General features: G+C 37.7%; 1 pseudogene; it reads left to right on the top strand.

Moving 5' to 3' along the window:
• Positions 1-14,645: 14,645 nt before the first annotated feature.
• On the top strand, positions 14,646-14,867 carry LOC136163923 (ubiquitin-like protein 5 pseudogene; annotated as a pseudogene).
• The last annotated feature ends 12,145 nt before the right edge of the window (positions 14,868-27,012 follow it).

Raw genomic sequence — 27,012 nt, 5'->3', positions numbered from 1 at the left:
TAAAAAGATGGAAAATTGAAAATACATGAAAATCAAGAATTTCAGAAAGAAAAACACAGAAAACAGAGGGGAGGAGATTATCAAAGTCATAATTCAAGCAAGTTTTCCACTAAAGACTTTGACTTTCAAGAGTTAGAGAACTCACTAAGTGCTGAGCACAATGGCTTTAGGAAGACAATATTGAGGCATCTCATGAGAAGTTTTATTTACTGGGGACAAAAAGAAGCTCCTAAACATTCCCAGAGGGAAAAAGAGGCCATAAAGAGCTAGAATTAGGAAGGAATTGACTCTTTCACAAAGCTTCATCCAAGAAGATGATGGGGCAATGTCTCCAGAATTACAAGAAAAATGGAGTCAACCTAAAATTCTATATTCAGCTAGACTGTCAAGTGTGAGGATAAGGACATTTGCAGATGTTTGTGTTCTTTTTTTTGGCCACACCTCGGGCAACTTACCTGATCAGAGATCAAATCCACACTCCCTGCAGTGAAAGTGCAGAATCTTGACTACTGGACCACCAGGGAAGTTACAGATATTTGTGCTCATAAAGATTGTATTTAGTATGTACCTTTTGTCAGGAATTATTGGAGAATGTGGTTCACAAAACAAGGGAGCAAAACCAGGAAGAAAAATGTGGGATCCAGAAAAAAGAGGATTCAACACAAGAAGGAGAAGGGAATCCTCAGAATAAGCATGAGGGAGATCCAAGAACAATAACTGCATAGTACTTCTAAGAGAACAAACTGTTCATTTGGAGGGAGCAGGAAAGCAGAGGGATCCACCAGGGATGTTGCTTTCTAATGAATAAAAATAAAAATAACCTGATGTACTTGAACATCATGAAAGGAAATGTATAATTCTGGAGGAATTTTAGAGGATGAATTAGTTATAGGAATATAGAAAACTAAGCCAATAATAAAGGTAGTTTTTAATTGCAGGAAAAATAAAAAATTGTACCAGAAAGGAAGTGTAATTCTTTTGCACTGCTTGGTCATGTTGAGTTAATCAAAAGTTATGGATAGTGTAATCATATAGGTAGAAATGAAGGAGGAAAGGAATGCATGTGAAGGTGTGAAGTAGGGCATGGGTGGGCTGTGTTATAAGAGAGCCTTATCTTCACCCTCCATAATAGGAAGCTAAAAGATATGAAAGTGAGCAATCTCAAAATAGCAGCAATACAGGGGTGTCACTGAGAAAGACAGAAGCAAATACTAGAAGAATATTCAGCCAATATAATGGAAAAAAATGTTGCATTTGAGAAGTGGTACTCAGGGTAGAAAAAGAGGAACAGTATACCTCTTTTTCACATTATGAGTCTTACAGTATTATTTAACTTTTAGAACTCTGTTCAAAGATAAACTATTGTTTTACATAAAAGAACAATAAATACCTACTTAATTTTTCCCAAATAGTCCTTTGAAAAACAAAGTGAATGAAGTGAGGAAGTGATAGTGGTATATGAGAGGAAAGTGATAGTGGTATATGAGGGAAACCTTCAGCCCCAATGGTTATATAGTTCTGGAGAGTGGTAATTAGCATCCTTAATACAAAAATAATCACGTGCATGCTCAGTTGCTCAGTTGTGTCTGACTCTTTGTCAATCCATAGACTGTAGCCCACCAGACTCCTGTGTCCACGGAATTATCTCTGCAAGAATACTAGAGTGGGTTGCTATTTCCTTCTCCAGGGTATCTTCCCAAACCAGGGATTGTACCTGTGTCTCCTGCGGCTCCTGCATTGGATTCTCCTCAGTGGTAAAGTGAATCCTTTACCACTGAGCCACCTGGGAAGCCCCAAATAATCATACCCATAACTTTTATAAAGAAAAATTATAGGGAATTGAGGACACATGATAGGGGAACTCAATCCCATCTGGAGTTTGTGGGAGGTTTCCACATAGAAGCTTGCAGTTCAGCTTCTACACGGAAAGGAGAAAATGGCAGCTTCTCCATAAACTGCCAAGGAGACAGATTACGAACAGAAAATTTCAACACAAGGCAGAAGTAGAAAGGATAGAAGTACACATAGATGGGTTTAGAGCACAGAGGGGGGGACATAGCCCAGCCTAGAGAGGTCAGTAAAAACTTCCTAGAGTGAAGAATGACTAAAGATGTGCAGGAGGGTAATGAAGGCTATAAGACAGTAGTCAACCTGAGCAGCTCAGCTCTTTTTGTGTTTTATTTTTTTAACTTCCGTGGTAATATTTTAACAAAGAACTCATCAACAAAGACAAACGGTGCTTTTTTCAAATCACTGTGCATTTAATATTTCATTTAATCCTCAAAACAACTCAGTATGGCTGACAGGTCATTTTTCAAAATGCTTCTTGAGAAATGAAGATATGAAAGAAACCAGATATTGACTGACTGAGCCTCTTTTATACAGTTAGTTAGCTTTACATCTGAGATGAGGACTCAAGGTCAGATGAAAATTGTCTGGAAATTCAAGGTGGTTGTTTCTTATAGTTACTGAAGGGTGAGCCCCTAAATTAGATTTTTAATATCTACAACATTTGTATCTCTCCTTGAACCTGTCGGGATCACCAGTGCAACATTACCCTACTGGAGGATTACTTATTCCAACCCTAATACTTTGGTGAGTTTTATTTCTGAATTAAAAATCGAAGTTTGTAATCTAGCAAAAAATATTTTACTAGAATGCATGAATTTATTTATAGGAAAAATCTTCAAGAAACATAAAAGTTAAAATCTGACAAAGGAATGACCTTTGCTATGGAAAAACAAAAGAAAAATCAGGTCTTTTCTGAAAAATCTGGGACACTGAATCATTAGCAATATGCTTCTCCCCTAGGGATATAGGTCACTTTCAATATTTGCTAATGTGTTAGATCAGCCAGGCACTGGAAAACATTTCTAAGCTTAGTAACCGAGCAGCTTCGACGTCTTTTGGTAAAAGTTTAAAACGTCTCTGGCCCTATTTTATAGAACATATATCTTTGGTATGTGACATCTCTCTGTAACTATATTTGTGAGAGAATAATCATCTATTTAATGATTTTTATTTTGTCTCTAGAGGCTTCCCTGGTGGCTCAGCAGTAAATAAACTGCTTGCTAATGCAGCAGACACAGGTTCAATTCCTTTAGAGAAGGAAATGGCAACTCACTCCAGAATTCTTGCCTGAGAAATCCCATGGACAGAGGAGCCTGGCAGGCTACAGTCTACGGGGTCTCAAAAGAGTCAGATACGACGCAGAGACTAAACAACAATAATTGTGCTTCTAGTAAGTGTACCATATATAAGGTTTTTTGTTTCAAAATTGCAATGATTAGAGCTCTGTAAGAGGGCTTGGGGAAAGAGGAGGAATTTGTAATCTGAATAGGAAAATCTTAATTATTCAATTGACTAAAAGTATGCCAGTCTTCTCTGCTTTGCAAACAAACTGGAAATCAGGGGTAAACTTAGATCAAAATCAAGCCCTCAGAGGTCTCTAGGCAAGAATACTAGAGTGGGTAGCCATTCCCTTCTCCAGGGGAATCTTCCCAACCCAGGGATCAAACCTGGATCTCCTACATGCAGGAGGATTCTTTACCATCTGAGCCACTGTGAAAGCCCAGTAACTAAGAAGACAGGCATTAAAAAAGAAATTGAAGCAAATTTGTTGTATGGTGGATAATGAGAAAACACAGATACTTTTTTTTTTAAGAATTAAAAGCTACCTGAAATCCCACCAACCAGAGATAAGGATTATTAAAATTTTAAGAGGCATCCTTCCATACTTTATATGCATGTATCCATCTGTACAATAAAAACTATATATTCTGTCTTATAACTTGGAATGGAAATTTTAAATTTTTTAAAAAATTAATCAATTAAGCATATTCCTATGTCAAGTGAGAAACCAAAATGTCATGTTAGTTATTACATAGTGTGTTATTAGATTAATTTATCAAATTTCCATAGAAAGACCTTTATTTGGGAATATCAGAAAATCTGAGTTTTGATGTGTAGAAACATTAAAATGGTAGACATTCTTATAACCAAAGTCTTTGGAATTCTTTGTTAATTTCTGAAGAAAACTTCAGAAATGAAATTGTCAGCTATATTGGTGAAGATTCTTTGTTTGCAAGCAACAGAAACCCAGGTAGAACTAACTTAAGGAAAAAGGAATAATGCATTGACTCACATTCATTCAAGAATCCTTTTGAGGTAGTAGAGCTTTTGTTCATTGGAAACTATGAGGATATGTTATTTATTTTCCAAGTTGGAAAACAGATTTACTCAAAGAAAGCTATAGGAAACGTTTTTGGGTTTTTACAGTTCCCACTTCAGACTTCCTCATTTCTGTACTCTTGATGAGTAGTCAGCTAAACAATAAAGAGGAACTCTGCCCATCTGCAGCGCACTCTCTGAGTGCAGCAATCTCCTCCCTGGTGTGTTGCGCTGAGACCTCTAGCTGCCTTGTCCTCCCAGGACCCCAACTCCCTCTTCTCAACTCAGAGAGATGGTGAGGCTCCACTTGGGCTCCCCCTCTTTGCAATGCAGTATGAAAACTCTCCCAATGTTAAAATGGGGTAATCATAGAGCTAATTTTGTTTGTTACCTCTCTCAGAAATCACATTGTTCTGTACTGTCTGATGTCCAATATCTAAAAACTGGTTTTTTCCCTCATGTATTTTCTCTTTTAAATTGTTTCAGAAAGAAGGTAAATGTGGTCCCTGTCACTTCATCTTTGTCCAAAGTGAAATATCTGTCTCAACAATGATTCTTGGTGTGCCTGTCACGTGCCAGTCACTTGCAATCCTTCCCTTTATAGAGCAGTGACCAAACTACAGGAAAGTCAGAAGTTGGGATAGCTCCAGCTAACTTCAAGACCCAAGCATATAAATGCTACCAGATTTCAAGATCTCTGTTTGTCTCTGTTTCTTTTTCCATTCTTGTGTCTCTGTATCTTTTTGCACAGTGATGTCAATCTTTGCTTCTATAGATGGAGTGAATTCATGAAGAGTACACAGACAAAGCAACTTGTAATTTCATTCTTTCAAGCTTATCTATTTTAGAAGAAAATGAATCTTTTTCTCAACTTCAGTTTCTGAAGTCTCTAGGAAGGAATGATGAGCCCGTTCCTTGAATGAATCATCAGGGCTGGGGAATCAGGAATTTAAACTGACCCAGTCTGGATCATGTGCCTATCTTTGTGGACAGGAATTTTCAAATCAGATACAATCACAGAGGAATTGAGTAAGCAGCCACTCCAATTTGTATCTAAAGTTCTGGGCATACTATTTTTGATACTTAAAGAACTACTTTGAAATAGTTTTAAACTTCATGACATTCGCCACTGGTCAGTATTAAGGGTCAGATGCTTGCCTAATATGTTGTGTAAAGAAGCTAAAGTAGAAGTGCATTCTCAGTTGCTTCAGTCCTGTCCGACTCTTTGCGACCCCATACACCATGGTCCACCAGTTTCCTCTGTCTGTGGGATTTTCCCAGCAAGAATACAGGAGTGGGCTGCTATGCCTCCTCCAGGGGATCTTACCAACCACAGGCAATACAGCTCCCATCTCTTGCATATCATGCATTGCTCTGAATTCCCAGGAGCTGGGAGCCACTGGGAAAGCCCTAAGGTAGAAGTAGCCTTAACATTTGATTAGTGAATATGGTTCAGACTAGCAGTATGTTATTTTAAAAAGCATATGAGGATCCAGAAGAACAAGAGAGAACATTAAATGGCAAAGGAGACATTTACAAACTACCAAATAGGAACTTAATAATAAGTTTGGGAAATATTTTCTCATTCATTGAGCCATAGTCTAGAAATTCTTAAAATATCAAGGGTAACTATGTCACAGTCTGGGCAAGAAAAAACTTTAACCTTGGAGTCATTTTTGATTCAGTCTCCCCACTCTTTACATTTTCAGCCAATTATTTATTCAGTCCTGTCAACCTTCAGGGGTCTTTCCTTATCCTAGTCATGCTCATCTCTCATTTGGATACTGGAAAGGTCTTCTAGCCTCCTTATAAAGGAGGCTTGTGCTTGCTGCCCAGCATCAATTTCTGTTTTTTCTTGGTAGCTGGACTCAAAAATTTCCTTTGGGGGAAAAAAAGTCCCTATCTCATCCTCAATCACATAATTTGGGTGGGCCTTCAGTTACAGAAGTGGATTCTGGTTAGTTTAGCTACTCACTGAATTCCTAATGATGTAGTGAATTAACTAATTCACCTATTCCTCTGACTATACTGATTATTTTAGGCCGAATGAGACACAATGGCGTGTTTGTTGGGGGCTTCTGGGAGCTAACTTCTATTTTTCCTTTGTTTCTGTATAAAAATGTCGCTTTCTCAGGAAAATTTCCCTAATCTCACAATTTAGGTTGTTCTCCCATGATGTACACTCCTATAATTACTTTTTATGATAAATATTGCATTTATAATTACTTATTTAAAGTCTACCTCTTTTTAAAGAATATGCTCTCCCTGGGTGCAGATCTTCTTTTCATACTCATTTCAATACTCTCAGAGTCCAACACAAGACCTGAGACCATATATACAGTGAACAAATCAACAGACCAAGAATGAACATGGAGCTCAGAACCAATAGAGAAGGTAAAAAATGTATTTTAAGAAGGAATGAGCAATCCACCAAATCTAGCTTAAATGTTGAACTAATATGCATGAATCTGAGTATCTTGGTTTAAATTCCAACTTAGACTGGGCTAAGAGAGGACATGTGAAATCCTATTAAGCCTTTCAAGTCAACTTTTGACTCTACGTTCCTTATCTAATGTGCTCTGTGAACTCATCTGTGTCTATGCCTGTGCGTTGTCATCATTTTGGAATTTTCTTTTTCACTAATTCAACAAGTTTGTTTTCATTATCTCCCCTACTTACACCTGCTATAGATGCTAGAGAGAGGATAAATAAAATAAGATCCCATAAGAAATTTACAGTTTAATTCGAAAGATAGATGTGTAAACAAATTATAATATGACATTGTAATTGCTGAAAGAAGAGAATAGTGATTATGACTTGCTTCAAACATGAGGTGTTATTCAGCAGAGATCTTTCAGTTGCAAGTGACAGAATCCCAACTTCAAATAGCCTATGCAGAAAAATGCAATCTACTGGCTCGTATAACTAAGAAGTCCAGGGTGGAACTGAACAGAGGAACTCAAATAATATTAGGATTGGGTCTTTCCATTTCTGTCTGGATTTATTTCTTGCTGTTTGGGCCTCATCTTCTTCTGATGATTATGGATTCTGAGGTGGATTCTGTGGTGTACCATTCAGAAGTCACTTTTCAGATGGCAGCACTGGTTTCCCCCAGCTTTGGGGAGTGTTGGTGTTGATGGCTTAAGGCTGATTGTCTCTCTGGGAATTGCCCTTGCACAAGGAGGAACCTCACTCAGAGCGAGGGCTATGCGTCCTCCCTGGGAGTGGCTTGCATCCAAAAACTGACCAGTGAGGAATACCAAAGCCTGGCCTCTTTCCTTTACTGAAGATATATCCGAAGGCTCATTAAAGCTTTAGAACTATCCATGTGGGAGGCTGAGAAGTTTGAGGAACTTGAGATCTGACTTCTGGCAGATCTGTTCTATAAAGAAGAGATATTGAATTTATTTTGTAAAATTCTGGATAATAGGATAGTAGTGGAAAGAAGAGAAGAGGAACAAATACTAAGTGAAATCAAAGATTATTCCAACTAAGACAAGACCATGCACTTTGCCTCTGACCCCTCATTAGGACTTTGCAGATCTCCATCAAGTATTTGAGTGCAAGCGTTTGTGTGTGTGTGTGTGTGTGTGTGTGTGTGAAAGCAGTGAAGAGATTGGGCATCCTCTTGTAACTGGCCTAGGATAGAATGGAATACGGGTATATTTGGAAGTTTAGAGACATGATCTGAGGAAATAAATTCTACAACTTTGCATAAATAGCGGGTAGGGCTATGAACACTATAGGTTATAAGGTTATAAGGTTTAACTAGTGAATATTTGGATATATCTGCTATAGCAATAAATACTTTGGAGAATAGAGTATAACTTTATTCTCCAAACGTTTGTTCAGGAACAAATAGTAAAACTAATAAATGATAATATAATAAAATAAAGATAAAATGCTATGGAAATAGAAAGGTCTTGAGTAGCTAACTGATATAGTAAAGACAAATTTTGAACATCATTATTTAGTTTTACAATACAGAGAAAAACTAAGGGAAGAATTAACTTTAGAAATAACCAGATCTAAATTTATTATAAAGAAATGAGATATCAAGAAAAATGGGAAATTCACTCTTCATGAAAAATTTAAGACATAAATTATATTCATCCATCTATCATGACGTATAAAAAATAATCAAGATTCTAGGCTCCAAGAAAATATTTCCAAAATTATTTTCTTAAAAAAAAAAAAAAAGAACCCTCAAAAGTACCCACTGAAGAAGGACCTCTGCAAATGAATTTACAACTGTGGATTATAAGCCCTACCAGAAGATAGACAAATACATTAGACAATTCCTAGAAAGCCATTTCTACCTTGTTACTAGGGTTGTTTGATTGTGTGACTTTATGCATAAAAGCACAAAGCTGAACTGAAATAAAACAGCAAATTAAGAGAGCCATCTACTGGTAGCTCATTGAAATCTGTTTAATTTATCAGGTTTCTCTGACAAATGTATTTCCATAGGTGATACTGTGATTAACTTTCTGGCTAAATTCAATCTGACCAATCTTTTTGCCATACTTTTTATGGAGGATATCTTTAAATAATATCATAGTTATAACTTGAAGCACATATATTCACGTGGAGGAGTTATTCTTTTACTGTTAGCCAACTAGACTATTACAGTAAGAATGCTAACAACAGGATATATGATGTTTAGTGAACTGTACAACATAAGAGCAGAAAATGTATGTCTAGTATGGCAGAAACCATCACAATATTGTAAAGTAATTATCCTCCAATTAAATAAATTTAAAAAAGAAAAAAGAAAAATATGTCTCTAGCACTGTTTCATGTACTTTACTTACATTAATTCTTAAAACCTCCACAAAACCTTATAAATTAAGAGCTATTATTATTCTCATTTTGTAGGTGAAGAAACTGAAGTTATAGAAGCTAGATATCTCTACCAAAAGTCAAACAGCTAAGAAATTTCAGAGAGCAGATTAGAACTCAAAAATCTGGAACAGACTGGTTCCAAATAGGGAAAGGAGTATGTCAAGGTTATATATTGTCATCCTGCTTATTTAAACTATATGCAGACTACATCATGAGAAACACTGGGCTGGATGAAGCACAAGCTGGAATCAAGATTGCTGGGAGAAAGATCAATAACCTCAGATATGCAGATGACACTACCCTTATGGCAGAAAGTAAAGAGGAACTAAAGAGCTTCTTGATGAAAGTGAAAGAAGAGTGTGAAAAAGCTGGCTTAAAACTCAACATTCAGAAAACTAAGATCATGGCGTCTGGTCCCATCACTTCATGGCAAATAGATGGGGAAACAATGGAAGCAGTGACAGACTTTATGTTGGGGGACTCCAAAATCACTGCAGACGGTTACTGCAGCCATTAAATGAAAAGACGTTTTCTCCTTGGAAGAAAAGTTATGACAAACCTAGACATATATGGATGTGAGAGTTGGACTATAAAGAAAGCTGAGTGTTGGAGAATTGATGTTTTTGAACTGTGGTGTTGGAGAAGACTCTTGAGAGTCCCCTGGACTGCAGGGAGATCCAACCAGTCCATCCTGAAGGAAATCAGTCCTGAATATTCATTGGATGGACTGATGCTCAATCTGAAACTCCAATACTTTGGCCACCTGATGCAAAGAACTGACTCCTTAAAAAAGGTCCTGATGCTGGGAAAGATTGAAGGTGGAAGGAGAAGGGGATGACAGGGGATGAGATGGTTGGATGGCATCAGTAAGGACATGAGTTTGCGTGAACTCCGGGAGTTGGTGATGGACAGGGGGGCCTGGCATGCTGCAATCCATGGGGTTGCAGAGTCAGACACGACTGAGCAACTGAACTGAATTTGGCTGCAGAGTATATACTCTTAACCACAACCGGATGCAAACAACTATTGAGTTCATATTATCTCATTAGCATTGTTATGGTTTATAGAGATACTAAGTCAAATTTGAGAAAGTGACATTTACTTAGGATGACAGATGCAAATGTAGATAATTGTAGCAAAAATAATGTGGTAAGCTAATTAAAGTATGTAAAGGATGCTCTAAGACCACATGAAGAGGCACTTAGCTCAACCAGATGGAGGAAGAATGGGATAGTGTCTTAGCTTGTTTTCTTAGTCATGGGACCAAGCACATTAAAATATAACTACTTGCTTACCTTTCTAGAATGCAAGCTCCCTGAAGTCAGGGGCTATGTCTGCTTTCCTCACTCTTTTATTCCTCATATTGGGCACTACATATTTGTTTAATCAATGAATGCAACTCATTACTGTTAACGAAAAATTTTGAGACACAGAGTGATGAAAGATGAGGCCAGGAGAAGCGCAAAGGCCAGGCCTTGGTCCATCACCCTGTGCTGCTATGCTTGGTTGCTCAGGTGTGTCTGACTCTTTGAGACCCCACAGACTGTAGACAGCCAGGCTCCTCTGTCCATGGGGTTCTCCAGGCAAGAATACTGGAGCGAGTTGCTACACCCTTCTCCTGATACACTATCAGTTCAGTTCAGTTCAGTTCAATCGGTCAGTCATGTCTGACTCTTTGTGACCCCATGGACTGCAGCACGCCAGGCTTCCTTGTCCATCACCAACTCCCGGAGCTTGGTCAAACTCATGTCCATTGAGTCGGTGATGCCATTCAACCATCTCACCCTCTGTCGTCCCCTTCTCCTCCTGCCTTCATCATTCCAGCATCAGGGACTTTTCCAATGAGTCACTTCTTTGCACCAGATGGCCAAACTATTGGAGCTTCAGCTTCAGCATCAGTCCTTCCAATGATGTTTGACTTCTCAGTCATGTTCGATTCTTTGCAACCCCATGGACTATAGCCCACAGTAGTCTGCCTGTCTCCTCTGTCCATAAAATTGTCCAGGCAAGTATACTGGAGTGGGTAAACATTCCCTTCTCCAGGGGATCTTTTTGACTCATGGATTGAACCTGGGTCTATTGCATTGCAGGAAGATTCTTTACCATCTGAGCCACCAAGACTTAAGTTGTTAATTTCTTCAACCAGAACACATTTCCCCTCTATCACCAAATCTGTTCCATTATCTATATTCTTTTGTTGTTGTTGAGATATGGTTCATATATTATTAAATTCATGCTTTTGAAGTATACAATTCAGCATTTTTTTTAGTATATTCACAAAATTGTGCAACTGTCATCACTAATTTTAGAATATTTCATCACTGCTCCTCCAAAGGAAATCCTATATCAGTAGGCATTTACCATCTTATCCTTCCCTCCAGAATCTGGCAACCACTGCTTCAGTTCAGTCTATATGGATTTGTCTATTTTGGACACTTCATAGAAATGAAACCATACAATACATAGCCTTTTTTGTCTGGCTTCTTTAATATAGCATAATGTTTTCAAAGTTCTTCTTTATTATAGTATAATGTTTTCAAAGTTCTTCTTTATTATAGTATAATGTTTTCAAAGTTCATCTGTATTGAAGTTTATATCAGTACTTCCTTCTCTTTTTTATGACTAAATATCATTCCATTGTAAGGATAGGGCACATTTCTTTATGTATTCAGCAATTGACAGACATTTGAACTGTTTCCACCCTTTGGCTGGTATGAATAATGCTGGTACAAATATTTGCATACAAGTTTTTGTGTTATATGATATATGTTCTCTTTCTCGAGTGTGTATGTACCTGGGAAAGGTATTGGTTATGTGGTAATTCTATGTTCAACTTTTAGAGGAACTTATTTTCCAAAGCAGCTGCCCCATTTTATATCCCTACCAGTGATACACAAGAGTTCTGACTTTCCAAATGCTTGTCAACAGTTGCTATTATTTCATTCTTTTTTCACAGCTGAGTAATATTCCATTGTGTATATATACCACATCTTCTTTATTCATTCTTCTGTCAGTGGACATTTAGGTTGCTTTCATGTCTTGGCTATTGTAAATACTGCTGCAGTGAATGTTGACATGTGTATATCTTTTTTAATTTTAGTTTTCTCTGGGTGTGTACCCAGGAGTGGGATTGCTGGATCATAAAGTAACTCTATTTTTAGTTTTTTAAAGAACTTGCAGATTGTCCTTCAGAGTGGCTGTACCAATTTACATTCCCACTAACAGTGTAGGATGGTTCCCTTTTCTACCCATCTTCTTTAGCATTTATTATTTGTAGATTTTTTGGATGATAGCCATTCTGACTTGTGTGAGGTGATACCTCATTGTAATTTTGATTTTTATTTCTCTAATAATTAGCAATGTTGAGTGTCTTTTCCTATGCATACTGGCCATCTGTATGATTTGTTTTGAAAAATGTCTGGACATTTTGCCCACTTTTTTGATTGGGTTTTTTGTTTCTTTTAAAATATTGAGCTGTATGAGCTATTTGTAAACGCTCTTTGTGGTTTTGGTTTGCAGTTCTTTGATGCTAATGATGTTGTACATTTCTTTGGAGAAATGTCAGTTCAAATTCTTTGCCCATTTTAGAGTTGGTTTGTCTTTTTATTTTTTAGTTCTTTATACACTCTGGAGATAAGTCTTTTATCAGCAACATAATATGCTTATTTTGTCACTTAGTGAAAATAAAAAACTTTTGAAGCAAAATACAGTGCTTGCTTTCGCAGAACATATACTAAAATTGAAGCAAAGTACACTTAATTTTGATAAAGTTAAATTCAAAATCTTTTTCTTTAATCATTTGTGCTTCTGTTATTGTATCTGAGAAACTTTTGCCTAACTTACAATCGTGAAGATTTACTCTTAGGTTTTCTTCTGAAAAATGTATTGTTTTAGCTCTTATATTTAAGTCTATGATCTATTTTGAGTTGATATTTGCGTAAGGCATGAGGTACAGGTTTAAATTGATTGCTTTGCATTTGTTCTCAGAACCACTGAAAGGGAATCCATGGTGGCTCAGGGGTAAAGAATCCACCAACAATGTTGGAGGACTCACATTTCCCAAATTCAAAAGTTACTGAAAAGCTGCAATAGTCAAAGACAGTGGTACTCGCATAAGGATATATATAGAATTGCAAGTCCAGAAATACACCCATATATTTATGGGCAATTGATACTTGACAAGGATGCCACCACAGTTTACTGGGGAAATAATAATCTTTTTTAAAAATGGTGATAGAAAAACTAAATGCACATGCAGAAGAATGAAGTCATATCATACACCAAAAAGAACTCCAAATGGATCAATCAAAGACCTAAGTGTAAGGGCTAATATTCTATCTTCCTATGTTGCCAAAAAATACTTTTATAACAACAAATTAAAAATTTATTTAAATTTATGGTTTTATATGACTGAATGTCATCAAAATAGAAAAGGTGATTGCATTTAATTATTACTGTACATGTTTGTGTATTTTGTTAATGGATTGGCAATGTCTGGATGAGTAACAAAAAAAGATATGTATGACCCATAAATTATTGTTCAGTCACTAAGTCGTGTCTGACTCTTTGCAACCTCATGGACTGCAGCACACCAGGCTTCCCTGTCCTTCACTATCTCCCAGAGTTTGCTCAAACTCATGTCCATTGTGTCAGTGATGCCATTCAATCATCTTATCCTCTGTCACCCCTTCTCCTCCTGCATAAATTATTGCATGATTTATCAGCTTGCTAGGACTGCCATAAAAAAGTACAACAAAAATTTTGAATTAAACATTAGAAATTTATTGTCCCACAGTTCTTGAGGTCCATGATCAATGTGTTGGCAGGGCTATGTTCTTGCTGATGGTTCTAGGAAAGGATCTGTTCCAGGTTTTTCTTCCAGCTTCCAGTAGTTCCTTGGCTTGTGGCAATATAACTCCAGTCTTCAAATGGTGTTGTCCCTGTGTGAGTGTCTCTTTGTCCAAATTTCCCCCTTTTAAAAGGTCATCAGTCCTATTGGATTAGTGATTCACCCTACTCCAGTGTGACTTCAGCTTAATTAATTACATCTGTGAGGACTCTATTTTCAAGTAATATCATATGATGAAGCAATGGGGGTCAGGACTTCAACATATGACTTTCAGGAGGGACACTGTTCCACCAATAACACATACTTTTCCCATAAAGTTAATTTTCTTGCCTTCATTTCAGCAAAATAATTAGTGATGCTCACCATCACCAATCATAAAAGAAAAAAAAGACAAGGCAGAGTAGGTTAAATAGTTTAAGATTGACTAATTTGAATAATTCCATGGGCTCTGGGCTATAGACTTGATCTCTAGTTGCCTGATACCCAGTCCTGGGATGATTTAGAGCAGGGGAGATACTGGTTTAGTGTGAGAGTTAGATAAGGAGATGGTTGAGTGTATAGACTCGGGATTGTTTGGTTGGCACATTAAAGGCATGCTCAGTAGACAAATAGTTATTATCTGTAGGAATTAGCTAGCCTTTGGAGGAGTATTCTCTCCCTGGGTCTGTGAGGTCCCCAAGTGCCAGGGCATCAAGAATATAGTAAATAGGGCCTGGGCTCTACACTCAAGTGAGGAGATTGTGGCATCAGCTGGTTCGAGGTGATTTGAGCTCCAGTCAGGATGATCAAGGTTGTTGGCAGTGACTGTCTGGGGAAGAAAGTCCTCATGAAATGCAATACTGATGACACCATTGGGGACCTTAAAAGGCTGATCACAGCCCAAAGTGGTACCTGTTGGAAAAACATGGTATTGAAGATGTGGTACATGATTTTTAAAGACCATGTGTCTCTGGGGGACTATGAAACCCATTATGGGATGAACCTGGAACTTTATTACCAATAGAGGAGAATTCCTCTTCCCTGCCCGTCTCTCATTGCCCACATTCCCCGCCCCCACCCCAACTAATATGGATGCTTGTTTTTGGAAACTCCTGTTGATAAAAACTTAGAGACTGAAAAAAAAAGAATATAAAAAACTAAAAAAAAAAAAAAGCTAATACAAGTTTTGACCTGTGATGAATGGATGCCAAATAGACAAACACAGACTCTAATAAAATATAGTTAGAACAACTTCATCCCTACTGGGATGTTATAACCAAAAAGTGAAAAATATTAAGTATTGTAGTATGTGTTGGAAAAGATGTAGAGAAGTGGGAACCTTCACACATTGCTGATGGAATATAAAATGGTACAGTTGCTGTGAAAGATTTCTGCAATTTATCAAAAAGTGAAACAGAGTTACCATATGATCTAGTAATTCCACTTCCACATATACACCCAACATAATCGAAAACGGATGTAAACAGTGTGCCAGTGTTCATTGCAGCATTATTCACATATCCAAAGAATGTAAATAATTCAAGTGACCATCAACAGATGAATGGGTAAACAAGTGACATAGTCTTACAATAGAATATTATTCAGCCATAAAAGGGATATAGTATTTACATGCACATCATAAATGAACCTTTAAAACTATAGGCTAAGAGGAAAAAGTCAGACAAAGAGACCATATGTTTATGATTCCATTTATAAGAATTAACCAGAATAAGTACATCCATAGAAAGAGAAAGTATACTACTAGTTTCCAGGAACTAGGGGACAGAGTAAATAGAGAATTACTGCTTAATCAATATGAGGTTTCTTTTAAGGGTGATGAAAACATTTTAGAACCAGATAGTAGTGACAGTTGCCCAACATTGTGAATTTACTAAATGGCACTGAATTGTATAATTTGAAATGGTTGAAATGATGAATTTCATATTATCTGTATTTTACAACAACAACATACATCACCAAAAAAAAAAAAAAGAAAAGCCCATCTTCTGTTGGGTCCTTCAGGTTTGAATGTGACAGTGAGAACTTTAAGAGTTATTAAAAGGATTGTTGTTCAGTCGCTCAGTCATATTTGACTCTTTGTGACCCCATAAACTGCAGCATGCCAGGCCTCCCTGTCCTTCACCACCTCCGGGAGCCTGCCCAAAGGATAGAATGAGATAGTGCATGTTAAAGCTCCAGGCTCCAGGCACATAAAAGGTACCCAATACATAGTAGCTATTATTATTTTGAAATAAATGAATATTAATCTGTAGGTGTTTGCATTTATGACACAGTGGTGGAACTGTAGGTCTCCAAATTAAGAAAATACTATTTCAGAAAAGTGGATGACTGAGAAGAGAACCAAACCACCCCTGCCACAGCCACTGCATGTGGTACAGCCTTGAGGCCCCCACCTACCTGCATGTCCATAGTAGTTGGCCCATACAGGGGACACTCCCTAGAGCATGTACACTCAAGGGGGATGTACTGTCAGGCCCCATAGGACATCTTCTACATAAAGTCACTTCTCCAAGATGGGAAATGTAACTGACCTGTTGAGGCAATCCAAGCACAGGTTGGAAAAGAAATTCTAGACACAGAGCATTTCAGAAGGAGTGAGGTTATTAACAACAAAGAGGATACATAAAGTGGCCATTGCGAGCTTAGTGGGCCCACCTCCTGACAGATCAGGGAAAGCCAACAGTTTTCGGGAATTAATAGCTGATTTTTATAGCCTCAAGACAGAGGAAATTCCTGTTGGAAGGTTCCCATTAGGTGATTGGTTGGGGTGTTATACGGTGTTTGCTGGAGTGGACGTCTTGGCCTAATTGGAGTCAGGAAGCTTGTGAGTGATGATCAGGGGCTTTTGGCAACAGTTACAAAGGGACTTAGTCAGCTTTGGAGGTGACCTTGGTTCTGGGCTCTGCTTCTGAGGCCTTGGTGCAAGGCCCTGCACCTGTGGCCGGGGGCAGGACTCAACATGACCTAGCTAACAAATAGAAATAAACAAAGAACTGGCCAAAATGAGGAAGCGGAGAAATTGGAGAAGGAAAAAACATAACCTCAGAAGTGGAAATAACAAATCTACCTCATGAAGAGTGCAAGGTAAGGAGCATAAAAATGTTCATTGATATTGATCATTTTGTAGTGTATAGAAATATCAAATAACTATGTTGTGTGCCAGGAAATAACATAGTGTTTTGGGCGACTCAAGCAAACAAACAGAAAAAGAGTTCAGATATGTGATCACAGGGGGAATTGGGAGGAGGAAGAATTGGATGAAGATGATCAGAAGATATAAGCATCAAGTTATAAGATAAATAAGTACAGGGGATGTAACGTACAACATGACTACCATAATTAACACTGCTGTATGTTATTTGTGAAGGTTGCTAAAAGAATAAATCCTGAGAGTTCTCATCACAAGGAAAATATATTTTTTCTTTTTAAAAAATTTTGTATGTGTCTGAGATGATGGCTATTCATTAAATTGGTTTTCTCTTTTCTATCCCATTTAAACATTTTGAAAGAGTTGCCTTCTTTCACTCAACATCTCTATTTCCTCACAGCTCCTCATTAAAATGAATAAATTGCTTTATAATAGATACTGATATTTCCAAATTTACAAAGTTAATTAGAGGTCAGACCTTGAACCTGATAAATTCACTAAAGTTGCCACCTTATATATATTCTTAGAGTCAGCCAGCCATTTTTTACAGTGTTCAGGGGACACAGAGATGCTAAGACCTCTATAGCACTTTAGTAAATGATAATTAAGACAAGATGGTACATTTCATACTGATGAAAGTAGCAAAATTTAATACTAATGCTAATACTCCAAAATTGGAGAAAATATGGGGAAACAGATTTTCTTATACAGCATTATACAGAACAAAAATTGTTAAAACTTTCCTAAGAGTCAGATGTAACTAATGAAGAAGCTTAAAAAATAAGTCTTGCCCTAAACATAGTGCTTCTACAAAATTATTCTAGGAAGATAAACAATCATGGTCAAAATAATATGTATAAAAATAATCAGTACAGCAATATTTATTTAATAAAAAATAAAAATCAAATAGTTCATGCAGAGGAATAGCTAAGAAAATAACACATCAGTGGAATAAATACAGTCAATTAAAATCACATTGTAGAAGTATAATTAACTGGAAACTGTTCAAAACAAATTGCCAAATTAAATAAGCTACAGTATTTTATTATTATTTCTATAAAATATAATTTATATGTTTGCACATATGCATATATATGTAAAATAGTATACACAAAATGTCAACAAATATTAACACTTGGTAACAAGATTATGATTTTGTTTATATTTTCTGATTTTCTGCTTTTGATTTCTGTATTGATTAGAATGAGTACTTTTTCAGATCTGTTTTCAAGTGAACTATTTCTTTTTTTTTTAACTGTTTAGTTTACCTATTGACCTTTCCATTAGCTTTTTTCTTTAATTGACTATATTTTTTATTTCTAGAAATTCTGTCTGGTTGTTTTCATATCTATCTGGTCTTTTAAGGTCACATCTTGATTTTCTTCTCCTTTTTTTTATTTTAAAAATCACTTTAAACATTTTTATCTTATAGTTTCTATTGAATAATTATATTTCTAGATATTCTTGGGTTTCTAAGTCCTTGTGTGCTGTCTCACTTGTGGTAGATAGTTTCTTCCTGTGTACGTAACTGGATTGTGACCACATCTTAAACAGAATAGAATTTTTGAGTGGCCTGAGTTTAAGGTAGGCTTTCCAGGTGGTGCTACTGGTAAAGGATCTGCCTGCACTTGTAGGAGATGTAGCGGGTTCGATACCTGGGTTGGGAAGATCCCCTGGAGAAGGGAATGGCAACCCACTCCACTATTCTTGCCTAGGGAATCCCATGGACAGAGGAGCCTGGTGGGCTGTGATCCCTAGGATTGCAAAGTGTCAAACATGACTGAAGCAACTTAGCACGTGCACTTGAGTTTAAGGTATGTTACCTCAGGAAAGTTTTGCAATTACAGTGGATTCGTACTATTTGCAGAATCTGTATTTGCAAATTCACCTACTGGTTAAAATGTGTTTGCAACCTCAAAAGCAATACCTGTGGCTCTCTGTCATTTGTGGACATACTCATGAGTGGAGCTGTGAAAAATATAACCCCTGTGCCTGTTCTCAGCGGAGGTCAAGATAACGCTCTGACTTCTTGTTTTAGATCTTATAGGTAAACAAGTGTCTCTTTAGTGGTACATTGATTACTATGTTTTTTCTCATATTTGGGCTTTTTGTTGGTGATTTTGTTGCTTGAAATTATCCCTAAGCTACTGCTAATGTGCTGTGTCTAGTGTCTTTATGAACAAGAGGCTGAGATGCATGTTACAGAGAAAATACTCATGTTAGAAAAGTTCCCTTCAGGCTTGTGTTATAGTACTGTTGGATATGGATCCAATGTTAATAAGTGAATAATTTGTATTAAACAAGATGATTTTAGACAGAAGCACACATAAAACAAGGCTCTGTAGACAATGAAATAGTAAAGTCAAGTTCTTGCAGAGGAAGCTGTGTGAATGTGTGAAGAGGGAGGGTGCAGATAGTTTCAGTGTCACTGTTCAGGCAGTGGGGTCAAGGATGTCTGTTTTGGTTCTTGGGTCCTTTTCACATAAATTTCTCAGCTTAGGGACTCTGCCATGAAGTGAGTATAACTCCAGACCTGGGTGACAACAGGCTCAAATACAAATTCTAGGAATTTGTAAAATTCCTCCACTCACTTCTTTTTTTCCCTATTCACATGCCAGAATAAGACAGATAAATTTACCTCTGGTTTTCTCTCTCTTCTCCCTCCCTCCCTCCTGCTCTTTCTTTTGTTTATTTTTCACTCAGCATTTCTATACATTTTAAAGTGGAGAGCTTAAGTTCAGTTCAGTTGCTCAATTGCTCAATTGTGTCTGACTCTTTGCGACCCCATAGGCTGCAGCACGCCAGGCCTCCCTGTCCATCACCAACTCCCAGAGCTTGCTCAAATTCGTGTCCATCAAGTTGGTGATATCATCCAATCATCTCATCCTTGCTGTCCCCTTCTCCTCCTTCCTTCAGTCTTTCCCAGAATCATGATCTTTTCCAAGGAGTCAGTTCTTCCCATCAGGTGGCCAAAGTATTGGAGTTTCAGCTTCAGCGTCAATCCTTCCAATGAATATTCAGGACTGATTTCCCCTAGGATTGACTGATTTGATCTCCTTGCAGTCTCAAGCGTCTTCTCCAACACAACAGTTCAAAAACATAAATTCTTTCGTGCTCAGCTTTCTTCATGGTTCAACTCTCACATCCATACATGACTCCTGGAAACACCATACCTTTGACTAGATGGACCCTTATTGGCAAAGTAATGTCTCTGCTTTTTAAGACGCTGTCTAGGTTGATCATAACTTTTCTTTCAAGAAGCAAACATCTTTTAATTTCATGGCCACAGTCACCATCTGCAGTCATTTTGGAGCCCAAGAAAATAAAGTCTGTCACTCTTTTCATTGTTTCCCCATCTCTTTGCCATGATGTGATGGGACTGGATGCCATGAACTTCGTTTTTTGAAACTTGAGTTTTAATCCTGCTTTTTCACTGTCTTCTTTCACTTTCATCAAGAGGCTCTTTAGTTCCTCTTCACTTTCTGCCATAAGGGTGGTGTCATCTGCATATCTGAGGTTACTGATATTTCTCCTTGCAATTTTGATTCTGGCTTGTGCTTCATCCAGCCCGGCATTTCACATGATGTACTCTGCATATAAGTTAAATAAGCAGGGTGACAAAGTACCGACTTGACTTACTCCTTTCTGAATTTGGAACCAGTCCGTTGTTCCATGTCTGATTCAACTGTTGCTTCTTGAGCTGCATACAGACTTCTCAGGAGGCAGGTAAGGTGATCTGGTATTCCCATCTCTTGAAGAATTTCCCACATTTTGTTGTGATACACATAGTCAAACGCTTTCAATCAGTCAGTCAGTTCAGTCACTCAGTTGTGTCCAACTCTCTGTGACCCCATGGACTGTAGCATGCCAGGTCTCCCTGTCCATCAACAACTCCCAGAGTATTCTCAAACTCATGTACGTTGACGGGGTGATGCCATCCAACCATCTTGTCCCCTGTCACCTGCTTCTCCACCTACCTTCAATCTTTCCCATCATCGGGATCTTTTCAAATGAGTCAGTTCTTCACATCAGGTGGCCAAAGTATTGGAGTTTCAGCATCTGCCTCAGTCCTTCCAATGAATATTCAGGACTGATTTCTTTCAGGATGGACTGGTTGGATCTCCTTGCAATCCAAGGGACTCTCAAGGGTCTTCTCCAACACCACAGTTCAAAAGCATCAATTCTTCAGGGCTCAGCTTTCTTTATAGCCCAACTCTCACATCCATACATGACTACCAAAAAAACCATACCTTTTACTAGATGGACCTTTGTTGGTAAAGGGATGTCTCTGCTTTTTAATATGCTGTCTAGGTTGGTCATATCTTTTCTTCTAAGGAGCAGGCATCTTTTATTTTCATGGCCACAGTCACCATCTGCAGTGCTTTTAGAGCCCAAAAGAATAAAGTCTGTCACTGTTTCTATTGTTTCCCCATCTATTTGCCATTAAGTGATGGGACCAGATGCCATGATCTTAGTTTTCTGTATGTTGAGTCTTAAGCCAACTTTTTCACGTTCATCAAGAGGCTTTTTAGTTCTTCTTTGCTTTCTGCCATAAGTGTGGTATCATCTGCATATCTGAGGTTATTGATATTTCTCCCAGCAATCTTGATTCCAGCTTGTGCTTCTTCCAGTCCAGTGTTTCTCATGATGTACTCTGCATATAAGTTAAATAAGCAGGGTAACAATATACAGCCTTGACCTACTCCTTTCCTGATATGGAACCAGTCTGTTGTTCCAAGTCCAGTTCTAACTATTGCTTCCTGAACCGCATACAGATTTCTCAAGAGGCAGGTCAGGTGGTCTGGTATTCCCATCTCTTTAAGAATCTTCCAGTTTATTGTGATCCACACAGTCAAAGGCTTTGGCATAGTCAATAAAGTAGAAGTAAATATTTTTCTGGAACTCTCTTGCTTTTTCAATGATCCAACGGATGTTGGCACTTTGATCTCTGGTTCCTCTGCCTTTTGTAAATTCAGCTTGAACATCTGAAAGCTCATGGTTCATATACTGTTGAAGCCTGGCTTGGAGAATTTTGAGCATTACTTTACTAGCGTGTGAGATGAGTGTAATTGTGTGGTAGTTTGAGCATTCTTTGGCATTGCCTTTCTTTGAGATGATTGAAATGAAAACTGACCTTTTCCAGTCCTGTGGCCACTGCTGAGTTTTCCAAATTTGTTGGCATATTGAGTGCAGCACTTTCATAGCATCATCTTTTAGGATTTGAAATAGCTCAGCTGGAATTCCATCACCTCCACTAGCTTTGTTCGTAGTGATGCTTCCTACGTCCCACTTGACTTCATATCCCAGGATGTCTTGCTCTAGGTGAGTGATCACACCATCGTGATTATCTGGGTCATGAAGATCTTTTTTGTATAGTTCTTCTGTGTATTCTTGCCACCTCTTCTTAATATTTTCTGCTTCTGTTAGGTCCATACCAATTCTGTCCTTTATTGTGCCCATGTTTGCATGCAATGTTCTCTTGGTATCTCTAATTTTCTTGACGAGATCTCTCGTCTTTCCCATTCTATTGTTTTCCTCTATTTGTTTGCATTGGTTGCTGATATGCTTTACATTGCTGATACGCTTGGCATTGATACACTTTGAATAGTCAATAAAGCAGAAGTAGATGTTTTTCTGGGACTCTTATTTTTTGATGATCCAATGGATATTGGCAGTTTGATCTCTGGTTCCTTTGCCTTTCCTAAATCCAGCTTGAACATCTGGAAGTTCTTGGTTCACATACTGTTGAAGCCTGGCTTGGAGAATTCTGAGCATTAATTTGGTAGCGTGTGAGATGAGTGCAACTGCGTGGTAGTTTGAACATTCTTTAGCATTGCCTTTCTTTGACATTGGAATGCAAACTGACCTTTACCAGTCCTGTGACCACTGCTGAATTTTCCAAATTTGGGGGCATATTGGGTGCAGCACTTTAACAGAATTTACATTTTGAAGTGAGAGAGCTTGGGGCGGGGGGTTGTTCAAAATGTTACCTCTATTACTTTTATACTTAGAAATGTCTTTGTGCTTAGAAATGTCTCTTAATAGTAGGGTTCCCTGGTGGCTCAGATGGTAAGAATCTATCTGCAGTGCAGGGGACCTGTGTTTGATCTCAGGGTCGGGAGATTCCCTGGAGAAGGAAATGGCAACCCATTCCAGTATTCTTGCCTGGAGAATTCTATGGACAGAGGACTCTGGCAGGCTATAGTCCTTGGAGTCAAAGAGTTGGACACAAGTGAGTGACTATTACTTTTATAACTAGGGTAATGTTGAGCCCATATGTACATTTTCCCACACAGTTGAGGAGAGACATACAAAAAGTACTTGTAAACACTTCATTCTGCAAAACAGAAAATAAAAGTTAGGATGTTTGGGGACTTCCCTGGTGGTCCAGTGGCTAAGACTCTGCACTCCCAATGTAGGAGGCATGGGTTTGAGCCCTGATCAGGGAACTAGATCCTGCCTGCCACAACTATGTTCCAGCATAGCTGAATAATTAAATATTTTTAAAAAAGAGTTTAGGTGTTTAATCATTATTATCCAAAGAATATAAAGTAGAGGAAGAGCTTGGGATTTGGATATAGAGAATTCTAGATGTGAATTCTGCGTCTCTCCCTTAAATCTGTGAGATCTTGAGCAAATCAGTGAACTTCTCTTAGCTTCACTTTCATCAGCTCTAAAATTAGGAAAGCACGTAGAGTTGAGACTAGAATATGTTAGATGTTTGCTAAGATGTAGATGACTGAAAGTTTAAAGCAGTAATTCTCAATGTGTGATCTGCAGACTTCTAGGGTTTCCAAGATCCTTTCAAAAAGTCTACAGTCAAAAGTGCTTTCATAATTATTCTAAGACATTATCTGTTTTTTTAAACTGTGTTGACATTTACACTGAAGTTACAAAAACAATGGAGGATAAAACTGTTGGCAACTTAGTGTGAATCAAGGCAGTCACATCAAACTATACTAGTGACCATGACAAGTTCATCATGTCATGAACTTGAAGTAAACATGCCACTTTAATTTGTAATTGACATTGATGAAGCAGTAGAAATTACTAATTTCATTGAATCTCAACTCTTAAGTGCAAACCTTTTGGGTGACAAGATAGGCAGTATGACTAAAGCATTTCTGCTACGTACCAAAGTGGGATGATTTTCTTGAGGAGAAACATATATGTGATTATGAGTTGCCAGCTAAACTAGACAATTTTTCTTGGAATGCCGTTTTTTTCCTGAAAGAGTAACTGACCAACCATATCTATTTAGACTTTGGCATTTGACAGAAATTTTTTTCAAAAATGAATAAGGCAAACCTGTCACTCATTTTAGGGTAAACCACACTCACTTTAAGTAAAAATTACAATGTTGGAAAACTAGTAGTATCAGCCACAGCAAGCTTGTCAGTAACCAGATACTTAGAAGATCTGACTAGAAAAGTGCACAGGTAAGGCACATGCCCACCTTAGGACTTTTGTACTGCCTGCACCCTCTACCTGAATGCTCTTCCCTCATAAGTGCTTGTCTCATTCCTTTGTCTCCTTTAAATTTTCAATCACATGTTACCTTGTAAATGAGGCTTACATTGACATCATTTTAAAATTGCAATTCAGCTTTCAGGACTTTGGTTCTCTTTTTCATCCTATGTTTTTCCTTCCTTTTTCTATCTCCCTGTAGGATGTATCATCTTCTAGCATTCTACATTATTTACTTATTTTATTTTTTATTTATTCTTCTCTCAATCTACTAAAATGTAAGCTCCTCAAACAGAAATCACTCGTTGTGTTCACTGACATAACCCCAATCCCTAAAACAATGCCTCGCTAGCACATTGTATAAAATCCATTCATACTCATTAGTATTAACAAATGTCTGCAGTAATATTTCATGTTACTATAGTTATAAAAAGTTAAGATTATAACCAAGCTATTATGGGTCATTATTTTGGTCAATGTTTGATTTTTTTATCAAAGACTTTGTGCTTAAAGACCTGTGCTCATGCTCAGTCGCTAAGTTGTGTCCAACTCTTTGCGACCCCATGGACTGCAGCCCACCAGGGTTCCTATATCCATGGAATTTTCCAGACAAGAATACTGGAGTGGGTTGCCATTTCCTCTTCCAGGGGATCTTCCCTACCCAAGAATCAAACCTGAGTCTCCTGTATTGGCAGGTGGCTCTTTTATCACTGAGTCACTTGGGAAGCCCCACCAAAGACCTGAGTTATTTTAAAAATCAAAATATGTATATTCTATAGTATGCATGTGCATGCATGCTCAGTCGTTTCCATCATATCCAACTCTTTGTGACCCTATGGATTGTAGCCCACCATACTCTTCTGTCCGTGGGATTCTCCAGGCAAGATTACGGGAGTGGGTTGCCATGCCTTCCTCCAGGGGATCTTCCTGATTCAGGGATGGAACCTGTGTCTCTAGTACTTCCTGCATTATAGGCAGTTTCTTTACTGCTGAACCACTGGGGAAGCCCCATTCTGAAGTATACACATACTTCTTTGCCACAATAAGCCTATGTACACATTTCACATTCTGCCTTGTTTTATAACTCAGTGTGTATATACTTGTCTGTCTCAATAGATTTAAAACTCCTCAAGGGCAAGGTAGTATCATGTTTTCATAGGTACCTGACCAACTGAGTGTGTGGTGGTTATGCCTCAAAGTCTAAATATTTTCAAAACTAGAGTAGACTCATTAAAAAACAGACTTTTGACACTCATCAGTAAAATTTGTGTACTTATTGAGTAAATAATAACCTTTAACTATCTACTGAGACTTAATAAACAAGATCCTTCCCAGCTTCTGTGTTTCTATAGACAAGTCAAAAAGAATTAATACCAAGAAGAATTCTCTTTTGGCTGTCTTTTTACTTTAAAATGTATAAATAGAAAGTTTTTATAATTTTATTTAAAAACTACAGCTTTTGTGATATCAACATTTAATATTAATAGACTCTTTCCTCTTCCTCTAAGCTAACTGAATTCCTTGGTCTCCAAACACCCAAAATAGTTAGTTTTCTATCAAGAGAGAGAGATTATTTTTATTATTTTATTTATCTATCTACTTATTTGGCTGTGCTTGGTCTTAGTTGCATCAAGCAGGATCTTTGATCTTTAGTTGCGTTCTAGTTTCTTGACCAGAGATCAAACCCCTGCACTGGGAGTGTGGAGTCTTAGCCACTGAATCATCAGGAAAGTCCCACTTCATTTATTTTTATTGCAGTAAAATACACACAAAATATACAATTTTAACCATCTTAAGTTACAGTTCAGTAACACCAAGTACATTCATACTGCTGTGTCACCATCACCATGTCTCTAACACCATTCATTCAGAGTCAAAGTTCTGGTCCACAAACACTTTCCTGTAGGATGTTCAGTACTGGTGAAAGAATTTGTAATAAACCAGGCCTCCTAGGTTGGGTAGCTCCAGAAAAAAAAAATTCTTACAGAATCCATTCTATCTTGCAAAACTGAAACTATATCCATTAAATAATGACTCTGTTCCTTTCTCTCCTCCAGCCCCTGGTAATCACCATTCTACTTTCTATCACTGTGAATGTGACTACTCTAGATAAGTCAGGTAAGTGAAATCCTACAGTACTGATGACCCCTAAACAACATGGATTTAAACTGAATGGGTCCACATATTCTCAGATTTTTTTCAATAGTAAATACTACAGTGATATATACTGCAAGGTTGATTGAGTCTGTGGATGCAGAAATGTGGTTCTATATGGCTGGCTACAAGTTACATGTGCAAATTTTCAACTGCATGGGGATGGGTGCCCTAACTCCCTCATTGTTCCAGGGTCAGTTGTATTTGTTTTGTTGTGATTGGCTGATTGGCTTATTTGACTCAGTATAAGGTCCTCAAGTTTCATCCATATTGTAGCATGTATCAGAATTTCCCACTTTTTTTTTTTAGTAATAATGGTACATTATGTCTATACACCGCATTTTGCTTATCCATTCACCTGTTGATGGACCCTTGGCCT

This window comes from Muntiacus reevesi, chromosome 1, assembly GCF_963930625.1.
Source record: "Muntiacus reevesi chromosome 1, mMunRee1.1, whole genome shotgun sequence".
Lineage (NCBI taxonomy): Eukaryota > Metazoa > Chordata > Mammalia > Artiodactyla > Cervidae > Muntiacus > Muntiacus reevesi.
The sequence above is the reverse complement of the archived record's forward strand: the minus strand, read 5'-3'. Positions and strand labels throughout refer to the sequence as shown.